The sequence below is a fragment of the Patella vulgata genome, chromosome 1 (genome assembly GCF_932274485.2).
Source record: "Patella vulgata chromosome 1, xgPatVulg1.2, whole genome shotgun sequence".
Classification (NCBI taxonomy): Eukaryota; Metazoa; Mollusca; class Gastropoda; family Patellidae; genus Patella; species Patella vulgata.
The window spans coordinates 9,159,599-9,172,134 of NC_065879.2; the positions used below are offsets into that span (position 1 = coordinate 9,159,599).

Consider the following 12,536-nt stretch of genomic DNA (forward strand, 5'->3'; position numbering starts at 1 on the left):
TGGCATCGGATTTCTCCGATATTAAATAAATTAGAACGTATCAGTCATATTTTGATTTAATCTAAAAATGGAGGAGCGAGACTTAGCTTCGAGCAACAAGTACAGTTGTTGAAATTATTGCACGTGTCTTGTCAAACCTTCAAAGGCTAATATCTTCGCTTGCAATAGAGTAATTTGAATGAAATTGTCAAATTATTCATTTTACATTATCTATTTTCGAACTATTGTAGCAAGAATGGCTAGCTCTTTATCTAAATCTTACGTAATGAATCTTTAATTGTAAGTTCATTGGATAGTACATGTCATATCAAACAATGAAATGACTATTATCTGACATATTGGCCATTTTAGGAAATTTTGTCGCCATTTTTAATTGCCGCCATCTTGGATCTGGGACACTCATATTTGAGATTATTTTTTATGATCAATGTTTCTGATATCTATTCAATCACTTAAGTTGACCAAACAGATAATTTGGCTTATATGGGTCTGAACACGATTTGTTAGTAAACATACGAACAGACATAAAAAAAAAAATCGAAAATGTTGCTTTTTTCAGATTAATCTTTTATTTTAAAACTGATATTATTGATTAAACAACATATATCATATACCAGCAGATGCAGAATTATATTATGAACATTTTGAGATATATTACATATCCATATAGGTGAAACTGTTGAGGAGTTATGAAGGCTTCCCCGACTCGCACTATTTCAAATAAGAAAAAAAACGGCGGCCATTTTTTTTAAAGATGGCTGCCAAACTGACATTTGGCAAAGTGACCCGGAAGTCCATCAACCAATTTTGGACACTTTAGACCTAAGGCTAACTGAAAATCATAGTTAAACCAATTCATCAAATTGGTAATGAATATCTGCCTGTCACATGGACTAATTGTATGGCATTGTAGGTCTAGACGTATATACACTCAAGGCACTAATTCTTGGATCGCGTGCTTAATAACCTTACTCAAGGAAGCTTGAACTGAGAACATGGAAGAATCAACAGAACACTGTTCTCCTGTGTGTGTGAAATAGCTTTATTTAACGTCCGCTTCCACCAAGGTGATATCGCAGACAACTGTTCTCCTGTTTGGCCATGGGCCTTGTAATGTCCATGGTTTTCCCAATACTTCTGCAACATTAAAGACTGAAACTAAGGACCGAACAAGTCTTCTGAGCTATCAGAAGCAGGCAAGCCGCATACGTATTATTCTAGAATTCGTGGTAAAAGTCTGTTGTAATATTATACGATTAGTTGATTAATGTATTGCAACAATTCTATTACTTAGAGCAGTGGTTCTCAACCTTTTTTTTTTTTTGCCAACGGCACACCTTGGAACACTTGAAAAAATAGCGGTACACCTGGCTAAATATATATGAAAATATATATATGTCAGACGGCATACAACTGTAGACAGAGACTAGTCATAGACACATAGAAAGACTCAAATTAAATAAAGAAAAACACAGCCATGAACACCAGTGAATATTCAATTGGGATCACGTGTTTTTTCTCATTTTCTAAGTGTGCCGTTCAAAATTTCGCGGCACACATAGGAAGATCTCGCGGCACACTGCTTGAGAATCACGGACTTAGAGATTGACGTTTTTATTTGCATTATTAGTTTTCTTTATTTAAAGATACATTATGGGAGATTCGATAACGAGTTGGCAGACCTCAATATAATAGTTAAAAACTAGATGACGTAAAGGCAATTTGCTGAAAATTTAATTCAAATTGATCCACTATGAACCGAGAACTAAGCGAATGAAATTTCTGCCTAGCCTAGGTCATCATTACTAAAGTCAGTACAATAAACAGCATAGTCTCGATTATCCATTTAATCGTTTAATCGAGAAGGAAAGTTATGCAGTAAATCGGCTCACAATCCACTTAAGATAGCAGGTTAGCGATGCCATCTAGAGATGATTATGGTCTGGATAAGTTAATTAATGTCTAATTAATAATTTAGATAACATTTCAGGCCTAAAGAAAGACCTGCAATAGACAGATTTAGCTCTTGCATAATGCATGTTTAAGCGTATTACATTTTTATATAACATAATATTATAGAATGTCCCAGTCCTGTATAACATAATATTATAGAATGTCCGATGAGTCCTGTATTATTAAATGATTACTAGTATACTAGAATTATTCTGAAAATTGACATCGTTATAATTAGAACTTTCATGATTGGTGACATTTGGAGGATTTACAGAAGGCGGGGGTGGGGAGTGGGCACAATATTTTAAATTCAGGTAAATGAATACTGAAAGAGTGTGTGGGGGGTACCTTCCGGTGACCCTACTCCTTGTCGTGTACAACCGGGGATTTGAAACCACACCAGTTAACTCAATGACAGACCTTATGATAAAGTGCATACGTGCTAACCATCCCCCCCCCCCCCACACACATCAATACAGGGTGATACCCCCCCCCCCCCCGCCGAAGTATGGGGCGAGCTGATGAGTAAAACAGATGGTAGCCATATGGGTATTACCCCTTGCTCTCCGCTCATATTGTAAACAAAATAAATTCACTTAAAACCTGTTGCCATATTCCCAGGGTTGTTTAATTTCACGAACCGTTGATTAGCGAAATATTTTAAAGTAGCCAAGTCTGTAACTCAATATCATCCACAGTCTTCGACATTGAAAACATGAATTATTTGTCAATTTAAATCAACATTGATGTTGTGATCTTACCGGGAAAAGATGGACATCTGCTATCCAATATATAAGACAAAATAAACATTTGACCATTGGTACACGAATCGTGTACCAGAAAGCTTTTCAGTGCCACCTGTAACAAGGAACTGGATGAAAGAAGCTAGTCATGTCAAACGGTGACGAAATATTCTTATCTGGAGAGCATGTGCAATAAATACTACTGGTGTAGACTGGAATAACCAGACGCTAGAGAGATTGCCATTCGATTGAGACTTCTCGTGTATTTAGCCGAACACAACTGATTTGAAATTAGAGTAAAAACGAAAACGACTGAATGTAAATCAGATTATATACATTCATATTACATTTTACTATATGCATTGCAACCCAATTGTGTCAATTTCTGGGGTCCAAATATTAGCGATGTAGCTCCTTTAAGTTACGGTGTCTTGTCAAAATAATTGAATATTGTTGTATTACAAGGTACTTGTTCTAGAATGACCCACCAGGGACGATGTTTCTCTCAATGATGGTGATTAGATGGTTCCTGATAGTACAATAGTCTACAAGCGGTCAATGAATGAACTATATGTAGATATCCAATATAGCAATCAAGCACTGGTACAGTCTCATTCCGAATAAATTGTAATCAGGAATATATTCCTGAAAATGGTCGTCTGGGAAATTAGGAATAGGCAATCAGTTGACCAGAAGCCACTCTTCCAAAGAGCTATACAAAAATACCCATTATTTAAAGGGCACATAAAATAACCTACGAACAAACCTGATATATGCAAGGTCACATAATAGGTGTAAAAAAAAACGAGAGTCATCATGTAGGATGACTCGACAAAAATATTATCAAACCGAATGTCGATTCCCCTGTTGTACGTGACAGGGAGTAGGGTCGCCTGTCCAACCTCGTGGGTTTTCTCCGGGTCCTCCGGTTTCGTCCCACTGCTAAAGACCCCTACGCGCAAGCGAATTATTGAAATAAAATTGAACCATATGTTAGTTCCGGAATGACCTGGTTTGTGTCGAGTGGACGTTAAACCCCATTTCTCTCTCTCTATAAAACCGAATGGCAACATTACAAAATGGGTTAGAACGGTATGTCGCCAGGAATAATGCAACATTTTCAAGCAAACATAACATTAATGTCCACTTAAGTGCAATGTTAGACCATATAGTCCTAATTTGTTTATAATTATTTTTGGTATTTCGTTTCATTTCTAAATTTTCATGATTGGAAATCTCAGTCAACTTAACTCTCGGGAACAGATTACCTTTCCGTTATATGGATATCTGTGGGCTGGTTATCAATCAACTGGAATAGGGTGTGGCAACTGGGTGGTGTCTCCGACGAGGACCGACCTTGTGGAAGTCTTAACTAGAGATTTGGCACGCAATGGTATTTGCTGGCAACGACACATTTGGTCCACCAAAAAAGTGTACGGGTTGATTGTGAAATGATCTACTCTTTGGAAAGGGTTGGTGGGCAAATTGGCCATGATTTATAATCAACCGCTGACGTTTAGACCCACTATTTTCATAGGTTTATTGGGTCATGGCTGCAATATGTCCTCCAATTTGTCCAAAGAGTTTTTTCGACGAAAAAGATGCATTTGTCGACAATAATAAGTATAAGAGGCTGTTCGGGTGTGCGCGTGATATAAGGTCGTTGTTCAGGGATAAGTTCGTATAACTTCCTATGATAATAGGCTTAGCCTATGGCCCGAGAAATCCCTTTTGAATGTGATAAGGTCTAATCAAACGACACACTGAGAGGAGTATGGGATAACTTCGACTTTGGGACCTATACGCCGATGTTTCTTTGTGAATTCCCCGGTTGAACGTGACAAGGAGTAGGGTAGCCTTTGAAGAAACTGTGTAGTTCAACAATGGGAGGGGGGGGGTGAATGACCGAATGGTTAGCACGTGCGCACTGCTAAAGCCCCCTTATGCGCAAGCGAATTATTGAAATAAAATTGAACCACATGTTAGTCCCGAAATGGCCTAGTTTGTGTCGAGTGGCCGTTACCCCCCCCCCTCTCTCTCTCACACACACACTCTCTCTCTCTCTCTCTCTCTCACCCCGCTCCTCCCCGCCCCCCGTTTCTTTTGGACTGAGATAGCACAGTGTAAAGATGTTTACATATAAAAACTAAAGTGTAGAAAATCTAACATCGTAACACCTGACTTGTAAAAACAATAGAAGCTGTGTAGTTAAAGGAAGTAGACTATAGATGATATATTTATACTATCTATGTATATAAATATTAGTTTATCTACCTAGTGTGAAATATCATCATAATTCAATGTTTATATACATACTGATGTAGATAAATAATTTACTTCTTATATACGTAAATGTGTGTGTGTGTGTGTGTGTGAGAGAGAGAGAGAGAGAGAGAGAGAGAGTATGTCATGTGTAGCCTCGTTCTTCGAGTCCCTTGTTACAAATGGCGCTGAAACGCATTCTGGTACACGATTTGGTACTAATGGTAAAATGTTTATTTTGTCTTAAATATAAGATATCAGAAGCCTGTCTTTTCCCGGTAAGATCACAACATCGATGTTGATTTAAATTGACAAATAATTCATGTTGTCAATGTCGAAGATTGTGGATGATATTGAGTTAGCGACTCGGCTTCTTTAACGGAGGCTACTACTTTTCTGCACGTCTGTGTTTGTAGGCAGGTTAAAATAGGCACTGACGGCATGTCTGCCTACTTTTCATCAAATTCCAAGGCCAAGGATTCTTTTACGCGCACGTCAACGTGTATACGGGGCCTTAGTTTTTCGTCTCACCCGAACGACTCATGGAAACTCAATTTTCAAATCACACTACAACATACCATTGAATCCTCTAATAAATTATATTTTAACATTTTTCATCAAAATTTGTGACGCGTGTTTACTATCCCAATATTGTTTACGATAAAATATAATAATAACATTATTCGGTGCTTGTCTATACGCTACATAACAGGTTTCAGACGGATGATAAACACAGCTTGATGTTGTTAATAGCTTGGATTGTTCCTGTAACAGGCCACGTTGTCAACCATAAAATGTCGTTTAGCAGGACGTCTACGATAAAAACAAGATTAACATGTCCCATACTATGGTTTTCGCTACATTTGCATGACAATTACAAATGTTGGTCAAAAATAACAACATAGGGATTATATCGTTTTCGTGGCCTCTTTTGAAGGCCCAGTAACTGTATTGAAGACTGGGGTTCGCATGTCGCGGTTCTACTTTAACTGGTTAATGAGTGAGTGTGCCGCTGCATCAGTTACAATGAGCTCCCGGGTTCGATCCCTGCGTTGACCGAGAAAGTTACCGAGGTCCACTCATATACTCGTGGTTGTGAACGTACAAGACCCCATATGACATAATTCAATGAAAAGTGGGTGGAAATGGCCATTGTCCGGGCAAAATTTCCCGCATATCATACTGCAATGCGCATGCCCATCTTCAATAGCCCGGTTCATTAGCTAAATCAATAATATTTGGCAACTAGAAATGGACACAAATGGGTAGCACGCATATAATGATGTAATATGAATGTGTATAAACTGATTTACATTCAGTTTTGTTCGGCAAAATACGCCAGAAGTCTCAATCGAATAGCAATCTCTAGCGTCTGGTTATTCCATTCTACGCCTATAGTATTTATTGCGCATGCTCTCCAGATAAGAATATAGCGTTATCGTTTGACGTGACTTGTGGAATATGTCTAGTCTCGTTCTTCGAGTCCCTTGTTACAAATGGCGCTGAAACGCATTACGGTACACGATCCGTGTACCAATGGTAAAATGTTTATTTTGTGTCAAATATTGGATATCAAAGTTCATCTTTTCCCGGTAAGATCACAACGTCAATTTTGATTTAAATTAACAATCGTTCACCGAGTCCCTTGTTACAAATGGTGCTGAAACTCATTCGTGTACCAATTGTAAAATGTTTATTTTATCTTAAATATTAGATATCAAAAGCCCATCTTTTCCCGGTAAGATCAGAAAATCAATGTTGTTTTAAATTGACAAATAATTCTTGTTTTCAATGCCAAAGACTTTGGATGATATTGATTTAGAGAATTAGCTACTTTAAAACCCATTAAATTTCATTTCCTGAAGTTGCAATTTATGGAAATATTAAAAGTCAAATTTAAATTTCAAGTTTAGGAGCAAATTGAAATTAAATAACTTTATAGAAAATTGCCGAAAGTTAAAAAATTAATACCGGTGTGTACAATCAATCATGAACTTCATGGAGCGTTGAAAAGTTCAAAATCGTTTAAATACAACTTTAGCTAGAAGAACGCTGCATACGTCCTTTTGTGTATACAATCGATTTTCGTAAATCAAAGACGGCCTTATACTAAAACAAGAGGCTTTAAGGGGCGATTTCAATGCAGCAACAATTATTAATGAGAATGGCAATCAGACCCTTTCCTGTTTGGAAAATAATGAAATGAAATGGGGTTTAACGTCCTACTGTTCTGCTCCGACTGGGATAATGAAGACGGGCATATGCCATGCAGTGTGCTATGAGGGAAATTTTGCCCGGACAGCGGCGCTACGGCCTACTTTTACTTCGAATTTCAACTGCTAAGGGTTCTTTTACGTGCACGCCAATTTGTACACGGACCTCGCTAGACCTTTCGACCAGTGCATGTTTTTCAAATTGTGTAGATGCGAAGATATCTATACGTACATTTGCCTGTAATAGTTTTTTCTCGGAAGTATTGGATCGCTGCACCACTCACTGGGCCACCACTGCAGGAGGTATGGTAAAACAACATATGGATGGCCTTTTATGTGTGGCCTACTATATACAGCTAATTTCTTTACCATGCTGGGGGGTTTGGCGGTCGAGGGGTTTCACGCGCATGCTTCAGATCGTAAGCATATAGAGGGATTGTCTGACTAACCTCTTGAGTTTTCCCCGGGACCTCCGGTTCCTCTTACAGCTAAAAAACCGTTAGCGCAAGAGAATTATTGAAATAAAATTCTACCATGTTAGTCCCGAAATAACCTAATTTGTATCGAGTAGGCGTTAAACCCAATTTCTCTCTCTCCCTCTCTCTCTCTCTCTCTCTCTCTCTCTATATATATATATATATATATATATATATATAATGTTCAAAAACTTATACCAGTTAAAACGTATCCATTAAACAACAACTTCTGTTTCTAATTGGCAAGCTTGGGCCTATCATTAAAATTCTAGCGAAATTTTATATACCTACGTAAGTATTTCAATCCGAAGATATGAAGAAACGCGCACCAAATAAATTCGTAGATATTCCATCATAATATTGGCATTTTGATCAGATTCATTAAATTCTCTATTTACAGGCACGCTCCAAATACTGCCATTGACGTGAACACGTGCTACCTGTTAACGCCATCTGTTGGCGATCTATTTTACAGTATTTTAAGTGTGCGGGGAAATGGTTTACAATAATACCATGCATTCCTCGATGAGGTGCCTCGTGGATACTTTACAATTTTCAAAATAACACGTACTATTTCTACAGCAACACCATCACCATGGCACAGCCTTTCTTTCTCAATACTTTTAAATATTATTATCGTTCTGAAAATTGTTATTAGACTGTAGTTCGTACTTTTATGGCGAATGTTTCCACTTCAATGCTAAAATGATCAAATGTGAAAAATGGAGTCCTTTATATTCACCCTTATATCGTAGTCCCGATCATTAATTCAAACTCTCGGGAATTTGGGAAAAGAGAAGCATTCGGTGAAAATATTTCTGACTGAGTCATTAAATCAATACCGTAGGGTCGTTGGTTTAAATCTGTACAGTGACCCCTGTAGCGGGGGAGGGGGCTGTTGTCGACCTTGGTTCCAGCGCTTCTGGTTAGAAGAGAAACAGACACATGAAATGTAATGGGGTTTACTTTCCTGTTCCATCCGGGCTAGTGAAGTGTGCTACGTAAGAGGGAACTTTTGCCCGGACAGCGACGCTACGGCCTATACTCGAATTCCAGCTCGGTTTTACGTCCCATCCGAAGGACTAGATAGTGTTCCTTGTCAGATCCTCCGTCCTGCCTCCACGTCTTTATTACCCAAGTTTGTGCAGAAAATTCGGAAGTTAAACCCAATAATATTTCCACCCTTTATTTTTTTAAATACACTAATAGGTGTTTTATTCAAGATCCTGCATGTAAAGAACCATATACGGTTATCACGTGACGAGTCATATAAATCTATATTACATGAGATTAAATAATCCTCTTTATATCTATTAAGGTTAATATCCACAACAAATCGGATTTGAGAATCACCCAGAGATACTGATATACAATATATAATATATATATATAACAATTAGGAGAGAGAGAGAGAGAGAGAGAGGGGGGGGTCATTTCGGTCCCACCCCAGTCCCATATTAGTAACCTGGTTCTACAATATTAAGAGAGAGAGAGGGGGGAGAGAGAGAGAGAGAGACCCACCCCAGTCCATTAGTAGTCTGATACTACAATATTGAGGTCGGTTATAGTCGAATCGCGATTTTTTTTTTTTTTTTAAAAAAACAAAAGACAACATAATCATGATATTAGTAGCCTAATTTGGGGAATAATTCCACATCTGTGTTTCAGCCTATCTAATTTTCGTACTAAGAAAAATTTACCACTGCAGTGTCCAGGTCTCTAACACCATGGACCTAATAATACATTATAAGGTCCATGCTAACACTAAGTTTATATATTTGTTTAGAAATGCAATCTATAAATGAAACGAGATCCTCCCTTGAAAACATACAGGATATGAATCTGGTTGATGGAGATTTCGTGAAAGAACTTTCTGGGCGCTCTATTTATTGTTTTATTGGTCTCTTGGTAAAAATGAAAATCGCATTGACAACAAACAGAAAAACATACAAAGAAATACAATCCCTAATGATCTGCGATAAAGACTTGCTCTTCATGACCTTTCATAAAATTTATGGCAGCAGTGGCAGAGGAGGTCATCTGACCCCGTGGGAGGTTAATTAACCAGAAACGGACACCACTGATAAACGCTCTCCACGGTTTTGAAAATCTAACCCCATTCAGTATAATAAACTACAGCTTTTCCTAACTCTGTACAAGATTGCGATTCATCATATCTTCATGCGAAATGCATGAGCATTAAAAACTATTCCATAACCATGGCAACACAGCGTTTAACGGTTGTTACTATACTTTGGTATACACTTAAACTGTGTTGAGAAATTGGAACCAGTCGAAGTCAAAACCGGCGAACTATATATAGTAAAAAGCCGATATGGCTTTCGTTAAACACACGCAATGAACTATTACAAAATCTAAGAGAAAAAGTAAACACATTCGTCCATTTTCCAACAAAACCGGTAAAATTATTAATATATAAAATGGCTTACCTGTTATTAACCTTCCTGTTATCTCGTGAGGTGCACGCGCGGCCAACGCCCTAGCCTCTCGTGCTTCGAAATGTAAATCCAGTATAACATGAACGGTAATACAGCACGAGAGTTTCTAGACTGGCAGATATCACATGACTTACATACCACGCGCTTATTGCAGGGAATTAGGAGTATGGCGACTCAGGGCATATACAGTGAAGTTACTGTTGAATAGGCTAGACAGAAGAAGGAATAAATGAACGAACGAATAATGGAGCGTTGCCACGGTAATTCAGGAAAAACCTTGACTATAATTTGTGGATATTTACTATTTGATTAAGCGCAGGTGTCGGAAGTTTTGATTTATTTTACAGTCAGAGAAATGTTTTTTTGTATTATCAGCGTGAAATGTTTTTTTGTATTATCAGCGTGAAATGTTTCAAATAAAGATAAAATCATTTGTAAATATTAAATAGAAATTAAAGATGCATTATGTAAGAGCAAAATCTGCCCATTTCTAGTATTTTATCTGGCTTCAAATCTTGTATAAATTATTAGTAGACATTTATTCACACGCCAAGCCTATAATCAACTCTCTAGGCTACCGTATAACCGAGATTTAAATGGATTTGAACACTCGCGAAATTTAAAAATTTAACAATAAAATGGATAATCGAGACTTAGTCTCGATTGTCAAGTACTGTTGCTACGATAATAAACGATCTGCGCTACATCTTCAAACAGTCTCAAATGAAATTTCAATATATTCATTGTTAATTATTCATTTTTGAAATATTTTTATAGCAAGAACTTCCAGTTCTTTATCTAAATCTTACATAATGCATTGTTACCGTTGTTACTATAATAAACAATGTCTCGATTATCCATTCTTACGGTTAATCATGAACGGCCTTTGAACCGTAGATCGGATTCAAATCTGTTTAAATTCGTACCCATCAGATGGTATCGATAGTTGATTATGGTCCAGTCATCTTAATAAATGTCTAATTATATAAATAGTTCATATAACATTTAAAGTCTAAAGAAAGACCTGCAAGAGGCAGATTTAGCTCTTGAATAATGTATGTTTAAGTAGTGCAGACGTACAGACGATTTCGGATTTTATAATCGCACTGTCGCCCACAAAATATAATATTCTCGGGGATGATTGTATATTTCGTTTCCTGGCAAACAATGATTTCATTTCACATTTACATGTAGTTTTGCGTGTCCACTTGAAATGACCTGTGCAGCTTGAATGATAACCTCGTGACCTGGGGTATAAAGTCATTTAATCTATAGTCAACAGACAGATCCAAACATGTAAACAAACGACACATGCATCAACATAAAATGTATGTCGTGTTTGGGCTAGTTGCCAAGTCGTAGAAATGGCAGTAGCGGATCTAGAAGCTATGAATAGGGGTGGAGTGGGGGTCCGAATCTAGTACGCTATCCACAATCCCACCCCTCTATGAATGTCAACAAAATACTGGCTATAACACTGAGCGCCCAGGTAGAACATAGGTCACTCTGCAAACCTCAGCAGATCCCAGTAACATACAGATGTAGAGTAACGGAATCTCTGAGGTTTGCCGAGTGGAACATAGGTCGTATTGCCTATATAGTTGTTCGCCGGTCGTTATCTCGCGGAAAGCAGTTTTATTCAAGTTGACATAAAGTCCATGACATATTATGATTATTATTGATTTTGGTATTTTTTTAACTTTTAAGCCCGCGCGTGAGAAATGTTTTTTAATCTATTTAGACAAAATAATTAGTACATCTATTACGAACTAGGCCCGCGACATGCCCTCGGGCCCTGGGACCAGCAACTCCGCTTGACCTAATGTGCTTCATTAAATATGAATAAATATCAAAGTGCTCTATTGGAAATGCTCTCTTCAAGGTCCGGTATTATATCACTATGTATTCCCCAGATGCTATCGATTAGTGTAATGTGAAAGACTAGCTAAAAATATGAAGTTATTAAAAGTATATCCCTTGCGATTCCCCAGTTGTACGTGACAAGGAGTAGGGTCGCATGTCCACCCTCGTGGGTTTTCTCCGTGTCATCCGGTTTATTCCCACTGCTAAAGACCCCTACGCGCAAGCGAATTATTGAAATAAAATTGAACCATGTGTTAGTCCCGAAATTACCTGGTTTGTGTCGAGTGGACGGTTAAACCCTCTCTCTCTCTCTCCATCGATTTGAATGAGTTTTTTGAGGGATCAATGGTTTAAGGGAGACAACTACATTTAAGAAGTTTGAAGGAAAACAATTATACGGAATCAGACTGCTAATTCAGAAATGAAACAAAATGAAACATACCTTTTTCGCACCACGAAGACAGGCATACGCCATGCAGAGTAGTACGAGGGTTTCTGCATACTCTTCATGGAAATCAAACTCTCAAGACGAGGGTTTATTTTGCTGCATGCTAAAATGTGCACAGG

At 37.8% G+C, this 12,536-nt stretch overlaps 1 protein-coding gene across 1 annotated transcript in view; it reads right to left on the bottom strand.

The window, feature by feature from the left end:
* LOC126812215 (uncharacterized) overlaps nt 1–10,214 on the bottom strand; it is a 102,996-nt gene extending 92,782 nt beyond the window's left edge. Inside the window, exon 1 of the mRNA XM_050538490.2 lies at nt 10,098–10,214. The gene's annotated coding sequence lies outside the window, so the exon portion shown is untranslated. The remainder of the gene's footprint in view (nt 1–10,097) is intronic.
* Between the last annotated feature and the right edge of the window lie 2,322 nt (nt 10,215–12,536).